The sequence below is a fragment of the Arachis hypogaea genome, chromosome 19 (assembly GCF_003086295.3).
Source record: "Arachis hypogaea cultivar Tifrunner chromosome 19, arahy.Tifrunner.gnm2.J5K5, whole genome shotgun sequence".
Taxonomy (NCBI): Eukaryota; Viridiplantae; Streptophyta; class Magnoliopsida; order Fabales; family Fabaceae; genus Arachis; species Arachis hypogaea.
In genome coordinates this window covers 136,063,686-136,075,145 of record NC_092054.1, presented here as the reverse complement: position 1 = coordinate 136,075,145, position 11,460 = coordinate 136,063,686, and positions in this window count along the sequence as shown.

Sequence of the window (11,460 nt, the reverse complement as noted above, 5' to 3'; positions counted from 1 at the left end):
GGTATATTGCAATCACAACTAACCACCTCAAATGTTAGGTGAACTTTCTAAACATTTCTTACAGCTTTGATTGCAGCTACCGAAGAATATAAAAGGCCTTCAAAAATATGTGGATATTGAGGAGTGAATATTGTCAAATAGAAAATTCACTTAATAATTTCAATGCCAAAATTTTTACTGGTTGATAAGGTGGGCCTTAACATGAGTTCGACAAGAATATTCAATGAATAAGAAAAATTTCTATTTGACATGGTCTATTAGATCTTTCTACAGATAAAATTTACTCCTCATGTTTCCCACATCAATCTGATATCACAAATTTTTAGTCCAAGCAACAAATCCAGACCATACAGTTGGTCTTTTGTCCTTTGTTTCTTTTGATTCCTTTTTCCTTACTGTTTTCTGTCTCAACAAAATTGAACACAAATAATTTGCTTTCACCTTATGTCCCTTTCAGTGTTCATTTTGTGTCTAAATATGACAATGTATAAAACTAAATTTCTTAGATGAAGTTGACATGCTAAATCCTTTTCTTCAAGTGCACTAAGTCTTTAAATTAGCAAGTGCACAAAAAAGTTTATATTGGTCTGTTAAGTATGAAAGTCATATTTTTTTCATATGATGCCTGATTGCTAAGAGATTCGATTCTAAAATATGCATACACCAAACTTGAACTTTAATTAGAAAATAATCGATTAAAATGCTTAGATTGATTAATACAATTACTTTTTTTTAATATTGTGTATTATAAAATGATTTTTTTTATCATATTTTGGATTACTTTGATAGCAGAATAATAATAATAAAATGATTCATATAAGGAAGATGGAGGGGTGAAATGAAGGACAATCCATTCGATCCATGACTTGTTATTCTTGTATCGAAGGAGTAGTTTGATGAGTGGTACAAGCCATAGAAAGCGGCACGGATAGTTAAAGTTCTTGGCAAGAGAGTAGGCAATTGATATTGGGTCAAAAAAGGTAAGATCAATGTTATTGATATAGATCGTGACTATTTTTTTGTTCACTTTTTATATGAGGAGGATTACAACCATGCGCTACTTAGCAGACTATAGATGATATTTGGGCATTATCTTATAGCGCAGAGATGTAAACCCTTTTTCCTTTAATATGAGAAGGAAGTCAAGAAGACTACTGCACGAATTTGTATTCCAAACTTGCCTATAAAATTATACAACCATCATTTCTTATGGCAGGTGGAATCAGCGATTCGTAGCATCTTGAAAATTGATCGTGCCACATTTATCCATTTGAGGCAGATTTTTAAGGATATGTGTGAAAATTGATTTATCTAAAAAGCTGGTCCCCAAAATTTCTGTCCTTGGATGCATTCTTAATATTAAGTGTGAAGGTCTTTATCTCGTATGTATCAAATGTGACAAATATGGTCATAGAATATAACTATGTAGCGAAAATCTAGTGGATGACCCAACGATGTCAAAAATGATGGAAGAGTCTGATGGTGGCAACCCCATCCAAAATCTCATCCCCAATAAGAAAAATTTTCAAAACATTGATGACACACAATCAAAGTGTGAATCCCGCTGAGCCTTAGATAATGGTCAAATGATATAATAGGAGAAAATAGAAAAGATATGTTCAAGATAGGAAGGGTGTAGTTATAGTAGTTGATTCCCTCAAATTGAGTGAAGAAATGAATGAGCAACCAGACAAATCTTTGAGTGGAAGTTCGATATTTAATATGCTATACGAGGAAAGTCCTGATACTATCCACGAAAATGATAATGGGCGCAAAGCTAAGCAAGATAATCCTCACAAAGGAGTGGTAATGCAAATTGGGTTGAAGGCAAAGCAAGTCCAAGCGAATCTAAGGTTTGTTGTTCCTATTCAAAATAGAATAGAGGGTTGAAAAAAATCCAAGGGAACAAAAAAGTAATAATGCCCAAAACTGGGCCTATCTTATCTGCCAACATCTTCAAGCCTAAATAGAAACAAATACAAAAAATTGTTGAGAAAAACTGCCCCTCTTAGAAAGAACGACCTTTGCAAATTGCAAATGTTCCTTAGTTGGTATCGCGAACTAGAAACCCCAACACTGAGGCCATGGAAACTGCCTGATGTGAAAAAATCGTCGGTAAAGAATTTCACAAAATTATCGCGTTGCAAGTATAGTTCTAAACCGACAATTAGACCTCAATCAAATTTAATTTGTTTGTCACTTGAACAAACCCAATAAAATTAACTGAAGTATTTAAACATCGGGTCGTCTCTCAAGGAATTGCAGGGAAGTGTACTTATAATTAGTTATGGAAAATTATCTTTTTTTTTGTTTTGAAATAAGGAACAAGTAATGTAAATAACAAGGAAATAAAATAACAACTAAGAAAAGTCCTAGCAAGGATTGAGAATTGGAATTCCTATCTTCATTGTCATTATTAATTGTGATGGTAATTGTCTTTCGCTTTCACTTAGTTAACCTCTAACAATGAAGGAAAGTCAAGTGAGCAAAATTAACTTAAGTTCACAAGTCCTAATTAAAGACTAGATTTAGTGAAGCCTAAGCTAACTAGCAAGCCTCAATCACTAATCAACAAAAGACTTTGATAATTCAAGAGTCTTTAAAGTACTCAATCTAAGCTGAGAATACCAAAAATCTAATTTAAAATCCTACCAAACATTTTATCAAACACTTGGAAGGCACAAAACAAAAACATAGAAAATTGACAAGACATAAGAAATTTTAAGACTACCAAAGCAAGGAAATAACAATAACAAAGCAATTGAACAATAAGAAACATGAACTATGAATTGCATTAATGAAAGTTGAGAGTAACACATGAGTTCATAAACTAAATTAGCAAAATTAAGGAACTAATGGGAGAAATAGATAACTAAAGTACTAGAATAAGTAAGAGTAGAAGAAAGCTAAATTAAGGCAAGGTAGAATTTTGAAATTGAGAACGAACAAGACTAAAAATCCTAAAAACCTAGAGAGAGGAGAGAGCCTCTCTCTCTCTAGAAAACTACATCTAAAACCTAACTAATGTGTTTGAAAGTGTGAATGAATGATTCCCTCTTCCGCTCCACTCTGTAACCTCTAATATGTGTTTTTGGGCTTGAAACTGGGTCCAAATCAGCCCAGAAATCGCCTGCAGCACGTGACGCTCTGTCACGCGTACGCATCACCCACGCGTACGCGTCGCTGAACAATTCCTGGTCACGCGTACGCGTCATCCACGCGTACACGTCGCCTAACTGCAAGGCAACTATGGCAATTTGCATATCATTTTGAAGCCCCGGATGTTAGCTTTCCAACGCAACTGGAACTGCCTCATTCGAACCTCTGTAGCTCAAGTTATGATTGATTTAGTACGAAGAGGTCAGGATTGACAGCTTAGCAATTACTTCAATTTCTTGTGTTCCTTCCACTTTTGTATGCTTCCTTTCCATCCTCTAAGCCATTCCTGTCCTATAAACCCTGAAAACACTTAACAAACATATCACGACATCAAATGGTAATATGAGAGGATTAGAATTAGCAAATTTAAGGCCAAAGAAGCATGTTTTCAATCATAGCACAAAATTAGGAAGGAAAATGTAAAACATGCGAATTCTATGAATAAGTGTGAGAATAATGGATAAAATCTACTCAATTCAGCACAAAGTAAACCGTAAAATAGCGTTTTATCAATCTCCCCACACTTAAACATTAGCATGTCCTCATGCTAAGCTCAAGAGAACCATAAGAGTGAAGAGGAATGGTAAGACTTATGCAATGCAACCTATCTATATGAATGCGACTAAATCCAAAATGCTTTTACCTACTTGGTTAAAAGTGAATAAATTTCTCAAAGAACAAATATGAACTGGATTCCACTAATTCAAATTATAAAATGAAGTACAAATAGACTTGCAAGAAGAAAGCTTGTGAAAGCCGGGAACAACAAATCGAGCATCGAACCCTCACTGGATGTGTATACACTCTAATCACTCAAGTGTTTGAGGTTCGATTCTCTCAATTCTCTACTAAGCTTGCTTTCTAAGTCTTGCTCTTCTTCTACCAATCAACAAAGAATTAATGCACAAATACACATATCAAGAGGTCTTTTCAACGGTTGTAATATGGTTAGGGTCAAGATAGGATTGTATTTAGTCAAGTGGACAAAAATCTGAATTCTTGATTAACCCAAACCTCCCACCTAACTTAAGACAATCCATGTAATCAGAATATAAAATCTAACTGCCCATTAACCATGTTTTCCACATATTCATGCATCCCAAATTGAGTACAACTCATATGCATTGCTACCAATATTTACTTTGGGGCATTTTGTCTCCTTTTTATTATTTGCTCTTTTTTTTCCTTTTGTCATATTTTTTTTTTGTTTTTCTCAACGCATATGATTAAGGTATTGAATGCAAGAATATGTGCTTAACTATCTTTTTCACAAATTCACCAAAAATATACAATACCCAATTCTCAAACCAAATATTCCCAAACCAATTTCTCCATACTTAAATTGTGCACTCTGACTAGTCTAAGCTAACCAAGGATTCAAATTGAGGGACATATATTGTTTTCCGCTTAGAGTTAGTGATGTGCTAATATAAAGAATAAATGGGATAAAATAGGCTCAATATGGGGTTGCAAAGGGTAATGACAGGGTAAGGCCATATGGATATGTGAGTTATAGTGAAACAAGGCCTCAATCACATAAGTGTATGCATACATCAAACCATGGAAATATAGAATCAAGCAAGACAAAGATCACAATTTTAGAGAGAACAACACACACCAAAACAGAATATTGGTTGATAAAATACAACCAATCAAATAGGCTCAAAATCTCACTGGTTTTGTGTGTTCGAGCTCTAAAACCATGTTCCAAATTAAATATCTTCAAACAAGTTCAACAAAAATTTTAATTCAAATTAGTGAGATACTCTAAAATAGTTTCTTGAAAAAGAAATATTACTTCAACCAAGTAGTACCTAATTGCAAGCAACTAACTACACATGCAATCTATTATGCAATGCAACAACTAACTAACAAAGAAGAGTAAGAATTGGTGTTAGGAAAGTAAGTAGTTACCCACGGAAGTCGGTATCGACCTCCCCACACTTAAAAATTGCACCGTTCTCGGTGCATGCAAAATGTGCAAGTGGACGGGTTGCTACAACTGATGCGCTTTCTCCAAAGATTGTGCTGCAGGACTTATTTGTCGCCCTATTTAGAAGTGTTCCGTTTTCCTTCTTGGTGGCCATCCTGAAAGAAGAGAAAAAGGAAGAAGAATAACCCACAACAAGGATATGAAAACAAATAAGATATAGGTGGGATAATGCCAATAATAATGAGGTTCTCAACTACATGGTAGCTACAACATGCAAGTGAGAAAACAATGTAAGCAAATGGCAGATCAATAGTGCAAGAATTGCAACAATGAGGGAGAGAGAGTGGGTCATGAAAGACAATATAAGTCCATATCAATGTAAAAAGGAATACAAGTGTCATAAAAGATTAGCATTGACCTATAAATAATATCACCCAACAATGTAAAACAAGTCACTAAGCGCCAAAACAATGGAAGAAATATTCAACAGATGAGTAAACACATTTAACACCAATGGAGAAATAGCAAACTTAGAAAAGAAAATAAAAACATGCACAAGACTAAAATGTAATGAATGAAAGTATGCAAATACAATGAGTAAAATAGAATGAAAGAGAATGAGGATGAGAAGTTAAAGAAATGAAGAAGAAGAAAGTAAGAAAGGAAGAAGAAAGAATAAGAAATGAGAAAAGAAGGAGAAGGAATGGAAAACAGGAAGCGACGCGTAAGCGTCGCCCACACGTACGCGTGGGTTGTAGAATAAGGAGGTGACGCGTACGCGTCAATCACGCGTACGCGTGGGTACTCGTTGTGCCCAACGCACGACTCCAGCATAGTTTCCGCGCAACTCTCGGGTTGTTTGTACTAGGGGTGGCATTCAGGTACGACGTGTACGCGTCGTCCACGCTCACGCGTGGAATGCCAAAAATGCAAATGATGTGTACGCGTCAGCGATGCGCACGCGTGGGTTTAGATGTGCGCCTAACACCCCACCAGCGCGGTTCTGGCACAACTCTCTGTCCAGATCGCGTTGTCGCGCCGTTCCAGCACGCTTTGGGCATGAATCAAATTCGGGCTTCGACGTGTACGCGTCAGTCACGCGTACGAGTGACAGTCCTTTTTTTTTAATTTATTTATTTATTTTATTTTTATTTTATTTTATTTTATTTTTTTTATAAATAAACTAATAAGCTACCAAAATAAAAGCCAAACTTTATTAAATAAGTGAAACCATAGCTTAAACAAAATAATCCTAACTAAGAATAAAAATTCAATTTATTACTAATATAGATAAAAGAGAAAATAGGAAGAATTTACCATGGTGGGGTGTCTCCCACCTAGCACTTTTAATTAAAGTCCTTAAGTTGGACATTTGGCGAGCTCTTTGTCATGGTGGCTTGTGCTTGAACTCATCTTGAAACTTCTACCAACGCTTGAACTTCCAATAAACTCTAACATTTTCAAGTAAATTCATCAAGCCTTGATAAATTTCTTCACAAGTTTTGAGCTCCCAAAATTGATCCTCTTGTATGCCAGGATCCCAAGTCTTGTTTCTACACCCATTTTCAAGTTGATCATCATTGTTCCAACCGGGTGGCAAGTAATCCAAATTCTCACTAAGGCATCCAAACTGCTTCCTAAACCCATTCAATCGAGCTCTACACCAACCTTTGCATTTAGACTTTGAGCTTTCAACCACAGTGAACCGAAACTTGTGTTTCCAACCACTTACTATCGCTCTTTTACTCTTAAAGCCACACAAAGTTCTAAGTTGACCATTCGTCTCAAGCAAACCATATTCAAGTGGGAAAGTAGAGTTTAAGGATAAGAATTTTACCCACTTAAATGTTGTGTTAGATGGTAATGGCTTGGGGAGAGGTGTCTCCAATGGTGGCCTTGCCAATATATGCTTCACTCTCTTGGGCTCCTCTTTCGTGATCTCCACCTCTTGACAAGCTTCTTCAACATGAACCCCTTCCTCAAGTCCAATGGGAGAGGATTCAATTGTAGATAAAAACTCATCAATTATTGAATCCATCTCATGATTAACCTCATTAAAGTCTTCAACCATGATATGCCTTGGAGGTTGTACACCCTCCTCAACATCAAATTCAACCGTCTTGGAAGGAGGCTCTATGACTTGAGTTTCCCATGGAGGTTCCGCATCTCCTAAGTCTTTAACCACTTCTTCCTCTTCAACAATTATAGCTTCCTCCAATTGTTCCAATACAAAATTCAATTCCTTCTTGATGACTTCCACCTCTTGACAACTTCTTTCAATTCCCACTTTCTTGTTAACTTCTTCCAACTCTTCCTCATTGATCAAGTCATGTGTTGGAGGGTGTGCACATTCCTCCTCAACATTGGTTTCACATTCAATGGAAGAAGCTTCAACAAGATCTTTAAGGTCACTTTGTGTAGAGTTGTCTTCAATGATGGAACTTCCCTCTTATTCATCCTCCCCTAATTCTTCAACTATTCCTTCATCTTTGAGGGTCTCTACCTCCTCCACCTTTTGGGCCTCCTCTTGCTTCTCTTGAAGTATGGATGCGTGAATCCAGTCCATTAAGTCCCTAAGATGATCCCTTCTCTCTTGTTCCATGTCAATAGCATAATTGGGATCATGTTGCTCTTGGATTGATGGATATGGGTGTTCTTTCATGGAGGAAGTGGTGCACTAGAGCTTGAGGGTTGAATATTGGAGGTAAGGGGTGGCTCCATGCGGGATATAAGAGCTTGGATTGAATTTTGAAGGTCTCTTTGTCCTTGAAGAATAGCACTAAAGGTATCATCTATGGGAGCTTGGGGTGGATAGAAGGGTTCATTTGTTGGGAGAAAAGGTTTATAATACAACGGTGGTTCTTCTTGATAAGGATATGAAGGTGGTGAATATTGAGGTGGTGGATCATGGGAGTAATTGTGTTAGAGTTGGGGTGGTTCTAATGTATGGTTCGTATGGTTCATATGTGGTTGGTATGGTGGATATGGGTTAGGTCATAAGGAAGTGTTTGATTGTAGGGGGCTTGTGAGTATGATAGTTCAAAACTATGTTGAGGAGGGGGTTCATAGGCATATGGTGGGCCTTGTTGGTAACTACAAAGGGGTCCGCTATAGCTATTGGATTGATATGCATCTTGGAATGGCTCTTGTTCATAGCACATTGGTGGAGGTTCCTGCCAAGAGGGTTGTTCATAAGCACGAGGCTCCTCCCACCTTTGATTGTCCCATCCTTGATGCATGTTCTCATTGTAGCTTCCATTCTCTACAACATAATTTGAACCAAACTCATAGCCAAATGGGTGAGAATTCATAGTAAAAGGAGAAAATGAAACAAAAACTAATAAGAAATAATAAAAAAAAACTCCTAAAACTAGAAACAACTAAGAAACAAAAGGCAAACATATTCACAATATTCACAATAACCAATAATAAGACACACATTTGCAATTCCCCGGCAACAGCGCCAAAAATTGATGTGGAAAAATTGTCGGTAAAGAATTTCACAAAATTATCGCGTTGCAAGTATAGTTCTAAACTGACAATTAAACCTCAATCAAATTTAATTTGTTTGTCACTTAAGCAAACCCAATAAAATTAACCGAAGTATTTAAACCTCGGGTCATCTCTCAAGGAATTGCAGGGAAGTGTACTTATAATTGGTTATGAAAAAGTATATTTTTTTTGGGTTTTGAAATAAGGAACAAGTAATGTAAATAACAAGGAAATAAAATAACAACTAAGAAAAGTCCTAGCAAGGATTGAGAATTGGAATTCCTATCCTCATTGTCATTATCAATTGTGATGGTAATTTCCTTTCGCTTTCACTTAGTTAACCTCTAATAATGAAGGAAAGTCAAGTGAGCAAAATCAACTTAAGTTCACAAGTCCTAATTAAAGACTAGATTTAGTGAAGGCTAAGCTAACTAGCAAGCCTCAATCACCAATCAATAAAAGACTTTGACAATTCAAGAGTCTCCAAAGTACTCAATCTAAGCTAAGAATACCAAAAATCTAATTTAAAATCCTATCAAGTATTTTATCAAACACTTGGAAGGAACAAAACAAAAACATAGAAAATTGACAAGACATAAGAAATTCTAAGACTACCAAAGCAATGAAATAACAATAACAAAGCAATTGAACAATAAGAAACATGAACCATGAATTGCATTAATGAAAGTTGAGAGTAACACAAGAGTTTATAAACTAAATTAGCAAAATAAAGGAACCAATAGGAGAAATAGATAACTAAAGTACTAGAATAAGTAAGAGTAGAAGAAAGCTAAATTAAAGCAAGGTAGAATTCTGAAATTGAGAACAAACAAGACTAAAAACCCTAAAAACCTAGAGAGGCTCCTCTCTCTAGAAAACTACATCTAAAACCTAACTAATGTGTTTGAAAGTGTGAATGAATGATTCCCTCTTCTGCTCCATTCTACAGCCTTTAATCTGTGTTTTTGGACTTGAAACTAGGTCCAAATCAGCCTGAAAATTGCCCCCAGCAATTTCTGATACGTGCAACACGTGATGCTCTGTCACGCGTACGCGTCACTGAACAATTCCTGGTCATGCGTACGCGTCATCCACGCGTACGCGTCGCCTAACTGCAAGGAAACTATGAGAAGTTGCATATCATTTTGAACCCCCAGATGTTAACTTTCCAACGCAACTGGAACCGCCTCATTCGGACTTCTGTAGCTCAAGTTATGATCGATTTAGTACGAAGAGGTCAGGATTGACAGCTTAGCAATTCCTTCAATTTCTTGTGTTCGTTCCACTTTTGCATGCTTCCTTTCCATCCTCTAAGCCATTCCTGCCCTATAAACCCTGAAAATACTTAACAAACATATCACGACATCGAATGGTAATATGAGAGGATTAGAATCAGTAAATTTAAGGCCAAAGAAGCATTTTTTTCAATTATAGCACAAAATTAGGAAGGAAAATGTAAAACATGCGAATTCTATGAATAAGTGTGAGAATAATGGATAAAATCCACTCAATTCAGTACAAAGTAAACCGTAAAATAGCATTTTATCACTGCCATGTCAGAGAGCATGAGAGAGTATAACAAGCAACAGATGGAATCATATGAAGTATCGAAGTTAGTGAAATCTTAAATTGAAGAACATGTGGTGAAGAACACCTTCATCCTACAAACCCCCCTTGCACAAACCCCCTTGTTCACAAAGTCGGCGGTGGTGGTGAAAATGGGTAAAAGGCATGAGGTTTCGCCAAAGAAGCCACTGGATATTAATATGAAGGCCTCACGTTCAACTCCAAGTGGTGAAGATTTAATCTCTTCGTCTCAAGGGCTGCGTTTGTTTTTGAGAACAGCGCAAGACAAGACACTAAGAACAAGACATAAAAGACAGAAATACAAAATTTTGTGTTCTTGTATTCTGTTTGGTTATAAACTAGAACAAATTATGAAAATATAATTTATTCTCATTTTTTTTCATTCAAAAACTAAGACAAAAAATATAATAATGAAAAATATAATTATGAAAAATTAACAAGAATAATAAAAGAAAAAATGAATAATAAGTTGTATCCCTTGCTAATATCTCTGTATCCTTCCTGTCAGGATGGACATAAAATACACTAATTCAGTGTATCTAGACACAATGTCGTTGTCTATGTCTCCTCTGTCAAACACGATTTTGTATCTCTGTGTCCCTGTCTCAGTGTCTTGTCTCTATAAACAAACGCAGCAAAGGTGATAGTGCCAATTTGGCTGCTACATAGATTTGTTTGCCTTGATTTTTTTTATCGAGCATCTATCTACTTGGTTATCCATGAATATAACGTTTGGAATTGCCGGGAGGTTGGGAGAAAGACTTTTTCCACTCTAATTAGAGATATTAAAAGAGAATATGTTGCCAATTTTTTAGTTCTGCTAGAAACTCATGTTACTGAAAATAGTGGTTAAGTAGTTAGGGATAAAATGGGTCTAGATGGTTGTTTCATTGAAGAAGCTAGGGGATATTCAGGAGGTATTTGGTGTCTCTAAGACTCGAGTACTTCGAAGGTTGATGTCCTTCATCCTAATATGCAACTGGTTCACATGAGAGTCTTTGGTGCCAATTTGGTTCGTGGTTGCTAACATCGGTCTATGGTAGTTCATAGCATTTGGTGGCAGGTATTGATCAATCTTGGTGCCTTATTGTGGAGTTTAACGCGATACTCCATGATCATGAAAGAAAAAGGGTTGTATCGAAGTCTGGCCAGGGCGCATGCTTAGATTTTCAAGCTTGCATTTCAGACTGTGGGTTGGTGGGCTTAGGTTTTGATAGATGGTCTTTCACCTAGAAATGTAGAAACCTTGTGGAAAGACTGTACCGGGGGTTCAATGATCAAGATTGGCA